The sequence below is a fragment of the Ptychodera flava genome, chromosome 18 (assembly GCF_041260155.1).
Source record: "Ptychodera flava strain L36383 chromosome 18, AS_Pfla_20210202, whole genome shotgun sequence".
NCBI lineage: Eukaryota > Metazoa > Hemichordata > Enteropneusta > Ptychoderidae > Ptychodera > Ptychodera flava.
The window spans coordinates 14,445,933-14,452,232 of record NC_091945.1 but is presented as its reverse complement, the minus strand read 5'-3'; the positions used below and the strand labels follow the sequence as shown (position 1 = coordinate 14,452,232).

Genomic DNA, 6,300 nt, shown 5'->3' with positions numbered 1-6,300 from the left:
TGCATGAGAATAAGTGATTGCGCTTACGTCATTCAATAACTATAAATGCTTCGGTGTCAGGATTTTCAAAAGTACTAAAATGAGTATCCGGCTTTTTGCCATATTCAATGTTAAACTATTATAAAACCGATTCTTTTTGGATCAAATACGGCGGCCTCGTATGCTGTTTACAGATTTGAGAAAGTTTCAACACTGTAAAGTATCTACTAATAGGAAAAGATAAGAGTCGAAAACACGAAGTAGATCACAACGAACTATAAATTTGTAATCTGGCCGCGCCATTTGCGATCATGGGGTCAAATATTTCACACTTTGTCCTCTAAAGTTAATTTACTCGGATTTGATTTTTGTATCATGAGCATGACGCTAAAATGGCAGACATAGTCATTTTTTTTCGCAATGCACTACTCCGGTCAAAGGTCTTTGCGAAGAGACCCTGTCGAGGTTGCGGTCGCTTATACTCAATTCCATAGGCGATGGTCTCAACAAGCCTTCGCCATTATTCTCCACTCCATCTAGACAATGAAAATCAAAATAAACTTCACCGATGGTGTGCCTTTATGTTCATTCGTAACATTCGATTTGTAGAAATGATATAACCGACCACTGCCAACCGAGATCATAACTTTTAGTAGTACGCAACATTCATCACTACTGGTTATAAAATTCAGAAATGAAACGAATCAACAACATTTTTGTTATATAAAATATGTATATTTATTTTCATAATTAAATAATTTGATTATCAGTGAGGTAAAATCAATTTTGCATAGACTTGTGAAATTTTAATTGCTCTTAACCTTTCTATACAGGGAATAGTGTCTGTCAGATGACAACACTGCTATCTGTATTCACCAACAGACACTCTGCTCTAAGTTTCACAGTTACCCGAAGAAGAAGCTGTAAAAGATTTTGCTCCTTGTAGTATTTGTCGACGTGTATGAACCGAATGAAGTCTGAATAGTACACAAGAAGGAGCATGCTCATCAAAATGGTAAATATCTATTTAGCTAAACTATTGGTGAGATCATCCTCGACTTAGCAAGAACCAATCACAAGAATTGATGAAAATGTGCCATGTCAGTTGTTTCGTTTTCAGAGCCGATATAATTTCATCCCCTTAAAGTCCGATAATTAATGTGGCAAAATAGCGCATTTTCTCTACCAAAAGGTAGAATGCGCCTTCGGTACAGATCATTCGGACTCTTAATTTTCAAATTCTCCTCTGGTCTACTTGTGGGGGATTATTTCAAGGCTTTTGAGTAAGAAAAATTTTCACCTTTTCGTTTTCGAAAATCAGAAATTGTATTTTTCCAACTGAGTTGACATAGGGAACATGGCGGCCATTTTGGATTTCAAATATCTGTGAATGTTACTGATAGGCAATTTTCTTCTCTAGTATATCAACCAGACTGTTCACTGCCACCCCTGATTTTTACTCTTGATTTGGAAAAAAGAATAGTTGAAAGTTTCATTGAGAAAAGTTTGAGCAACAGTGTAGGTCTTTTACTTTTGAGATGCATACTACTTTAAACTCAGCAAGTCGTCATATGTAATAGAAATTATGGGTTTGGACCATTTAGAAGATTCCTCGAAGATTAAACTCAATTCGTACCTGTGACGATTCATCTCCACAGGTCGATGGAATTTTGCAGCCAGACGACCAGTCGTCTTGATGATGTGTCAGCGAAAGTATGCGATATTTTGCCACTCAACATTAATGCGATTCCATTGCTCCAGATTCATAATTTCTACATTATTACAACTTGGACGACTGACAACCTTCTCAAAAATACAGTGAAATTATAGCTTGGAATTACAACGTACTTTGGTGATTAGCAAAAAAAGTTTCTGGCGATAGGAAATAACGCCAACTACATCCATTGCAAACGTTCTCCTTTGGTAGATTTTGCAACAATTTAATTCCAAGCTGATTTGAAATTCACTCAAATACATGGTAATATACTTGCATCTTAGTTTCGCAGGTTTTTGTGTAACCGGAAAGGAAACGATGTATATGCAATTGTCAATTTTGATTAAGAAATGAAAAACATTGTCATAACTTTCTGTTTACACCATGAAAAATCCAAAATCTAAGAACGAAAACCAATTTCGCATAGTGTTCTATAGACACAATGAAAAAATTGAAAATCCAGTGATATGTTAAACCCATAAGAAATACGTAGCTGTTAATGCTGATATTTTAAAACACAGTATTGAACTTGAAAATAATTGTATTGGGTTATTTGGAGAGGGTATATAATATATTTCTCGTCCAGTTCACCCGAAATCACAAACGTCCTATTCAAGACTTAAATGGGCATGTTATAATGCACGTACACCTAGGTTTATGAAATCTTTTATACAAAATTTGAAAATGGCAATGAATAATTTATTTAATTGTAAAAGTTACTATAAATTTGATTGTTCTTGTAACTGCAATGATGAAAAAAGTCATACTTTTTTTCTAATTACCGTGTTGTCGCATCCCATTTTACTTTCGGATACAATGTAAAGGATCGATTTATAATTTTTTGAAATATGATTCCGTTTTCTGATTATAATGGTTACTACATCGTGAAAGATATCATATCCTCTCAAGTAAGTTAAACAATTCAGATCAATTTCATAATTCTGCTTACTGAGATAATATATTACATGGATACAAAGTTGTTTGGTGACACTAAAGTCCCGTGCGCATGCGCAGTATACAATATGTAACAATATGAAAATATAATCTCACACTGGTAGAACTGTTTAGGCAAATCATAAATAATAAATCAACTTCCCGATGCAAAAGTGTACAACAAACAATGGCATTAAACAGAATCTTGGATACGAAAGGTTTTTGATAAACTCCCTCCGTGTTTCCCATCTTAACGCCCTCACACGTCAGTCATGTCTGTATCAATCAACGCATGTTTGTTCAATCCTGATTATTCAGCGCCCTCAACATGTGCCTTCTCTGAAAGAATTACGCCCTACCATCAAAGCAACTGTCCATTAACAGTAATGATACCGCACATTTAGTTAGTTCTCTGATTCTGTAAAATAAACATTTTTGGACACAAAAAATAACCCATACTATCCAATTCTAAGACTTAAAAAACCCCCGACCCTCAGAATAAAGTGATTTATTAATTATGGGATTGGCCATTCGCCGACGTAAACCCCCATTTAAATTGTTTGATTTGACATCTTAAAGGGGTGCCATAAAGTGATTTGGAAAAGTTACAACTTAATGAATTTTATTGGATATGTTAGTATTAAATATATGATTACGCGTACGTATTGGGTTATTCGGAGACATCAAGCCGCAAACTCGCAGTGTGGCTCTACGGGTTTACAAACCGGTACTTTGAAGAGGATATACACTTATTGCGGCTCTGGGAATATTGAATGACACGTCACTGAGGTCGACTTCTGCGTCAGGATAGTCACGATCGGGGACGCCTTTCTGTATGAATGAAACACAAAACGAATTATATATTGTGATATCTGTCTTTCGTTCCGTAAATTACTGAATACATTTATGTGTCTTTATGTGTTAAATACACCGCGCGCATACATACATACATACATGCATGCATGCATGCATACATACATGCATGCATACATACATACATACATACATACATACATACATACATACATACAAACGTCCGCCGACTTTGTTGAAACGCAATGAACGTTCGCCGCTTTCACTTCTATGTTCAGGCCTTCTCATATTTCATAATCCCAAGCCAATCATTGTTCCTCTCTAGTATGAAGTGGGCACGAGTACAGTCACACTTTCGAATGTCTATGCCCAGATATACCAGAAACGTTTCATTACCCATGTTCTCGTACTGCCTAACATAAATCGCCGACACTTGTGTTATTTATTCAACAAAGAGGTGTTATCTACTCACTCGTCTTTCTTGGTTGCCTGATTTCAGACCAGCCCTTGCTTGTGATTGATAGTATTCAGCGTTCGGATAGTCACGGTCAGGGACGTCATTCCGTAGTTTCTGTAACATTGTATAAAACAGTATTAAAACACCATAATTGCCGTTTAGGCTAACTAAATATCAAAAATAGCAGTTTATAAGGTAAAACGAAGTCTGTCATGGCTGCTTCCCTACCCGTAAGGCACAGAAAAATATTGTGGGTTTCCGATACAAGCCTTCGAAAAAAAAGGTAGGGCAGTCGGGAACTTTTTTCATTTTCTATTTTTATTTGAGTGTGACAATCAATGAGAAGCTAAATTCGGCAAAATCATCGGCGATTATGAAAATGGCAAAAACAGTTTACCGTCGATGGGTTTTAAATAAGGTATGTTGGGTTACCGGAAAAGCCTATTTGTTTATATTTTGCCTGGGCATCAAGCGATTGCGACTTTCGTATGCACATGCTTCATTTGACTCACCCCTTCGAGATACAGTCTTTTAGCCTCGTCTCCGGTAGCGACGTAAGGGCGAATAAACGTATCGCTGGGGGCTAGGGGGTCACTGATCATTTGGCTATCCAAATCTTGTGATTTAAATGGAGCTTCCTTCTAAGGAATAAGTGAAAAGACATAAAGGTAAAACAGAAAACAGTCGGTAAATAAATGTTGTGACTTATTATATATAGTCTTGAACAAATCCTCGTCATGTATGACGTATTGCTCTTAGTGCGTCCTGTGTTCCATACTAATCACAGAGGGCACAAATGTCTGCAACTAACATTAGCGAACGCATTTATGAAACTGCAACGATGCGCTATCCCTGGCACGGTCAGAGAAAAAAAGGGGAAAACATATATACCAGGTAATAATCATATCATGACAATACGAAGGCCTTGCATTGTTGGTGTTTACAGTGTGGAAGAGAAAGCTAACATAAAAACGTTTTTGTATAACAGATGAGAAGCTTAAGGTAAAAGGCGCCTCGGGGACAGACGTTTTGGTTCAAAATTTTCTACAATTCTTTTCTGATCTACCATTGATGGGGGCTCATTTTAAAGCTAAGAAAAGCTTTCACCATCTTGGTTTTTCGAAAATCAAAACTTTATTTTTTCCCATACATTTAACGAAGGGATGGCGGCCATTTTGAATTTCAAATATTATGTAATGTTGGTAATTTGTTTCTCTAGTTCGTAATTTTGCACGGTGTCCCGGATTTCTATTGTTGATTTTGTAGAGAATGGTTGGTTTCATTTAGCAAATTTTGAGGGAAAGTTTAAGTTTCTCACTTGCGAGGCGCACACTACACCTTAAATGAAATCGGTTGATCCAACAAAGAAAGCCCTCGATTAAAGTATTTGTAATGCAGCACTTCTTTCAGGTAATGTAGGAATGCATTATCTCATCGATGTAGAATTTTCACGTAAGCAATAAACTACCCTAGCGACGGGTATACCACAAGATTTTAACCAGTTCCCGACACATGCGCACTAGTGCTATAATATTGAATTAAAAGGTCAAACCCGAGAGGTACATCAGTCGCTGAGGTGGTTTGTTGCCAACTCTGTATAAAATTATATTCAAATTCTGACCTGAAACGTTTAAAAATTCATATTCTGTAGCCAGAAATTCTAACAACGATTGCCTATTAACCCAGGAATATGAATATATAAAGTTGATTGGTGTTTTGCACTACTACCATGTGTTCCTTGTAATTCTCAATTTATCAATTCTCGTTTGATCTACCACTTGTGGGGGCTCATTTTAAAGCTTTTCGCGAAATAAAAGTGCTCACAATCTTAGTTTTTTTCGGAAATCGAAAATTTTATTTTTCCATAAAGTTAACACAGGGATGGCGGCCATTTTGAATTTCAAATATCGGGAAATCTAAGGTACCTCTTGTACCAAATTTTGCACAGTTACCCCAGATCTTTATTCTCAATGTGGTAAGAGGATGGACGAAAGTTAATTTGAGGAAAGTTTGAGCAAAAGTTTAAGTCTTTCACTTTCAAGGGCCCCGAGCGCTGAATGTGGCCAAATTTTAAAATATGCTTTCTCTATTTTACAGTGCTCAATCCATCAAACCACCATTAAATGCAAAATTACTTATGTTGATAAATACAAAAGGAGTATACACTCGATTTAGTTACAACTCGAATTCGTAAAGTGTTTGCTTACCCACTTTTGCTTTGGGAAGCTATTCTTTTCACTGTGTTTTTTGTCATCCGAACGTTTTAATGTATTTAAATATCGATAATATTATTCAAGCAAATATAAATCTTCATTGTTCTCTCCATATCGCCAAAGTTGTCTGGAATGTGACTCGCCTCTAATATGTGTGTTGTAAATTGATATTTTATAGAATGTAACCGAAG

At 36.2% G+C, this 6,300-nt stretch overlaps 1 protein-coding gene across 1 annotated transcript in view; it reads right to left on the bottom strand.

Moving 5' to 3' along the window:
- Window positions 1–692: 692 nt before the first annotated feature.
- LOC139116934 (fibropellin-1-like) overlaps window positions 693–6,300 on the bottom strand; it is a 62,350-nt gene continuing 56,742 nt past the window's right edge. The window contains exons 24-26 of the mRNA XM_070679669.1: window positions 4,409–4,537; window positions 3,912–4,010; window positions 693–3,457 (exon numbers count right to left, since the gene is read on the bottom strand). The gene's annotated coding sequence lies outside the window, so the exon portion shown is untranslated. The remainder of the gene's footprint in view (window positions 3,458–3,911; window positions 4,011–4,408; window positions 4,538–6,300) is intronic.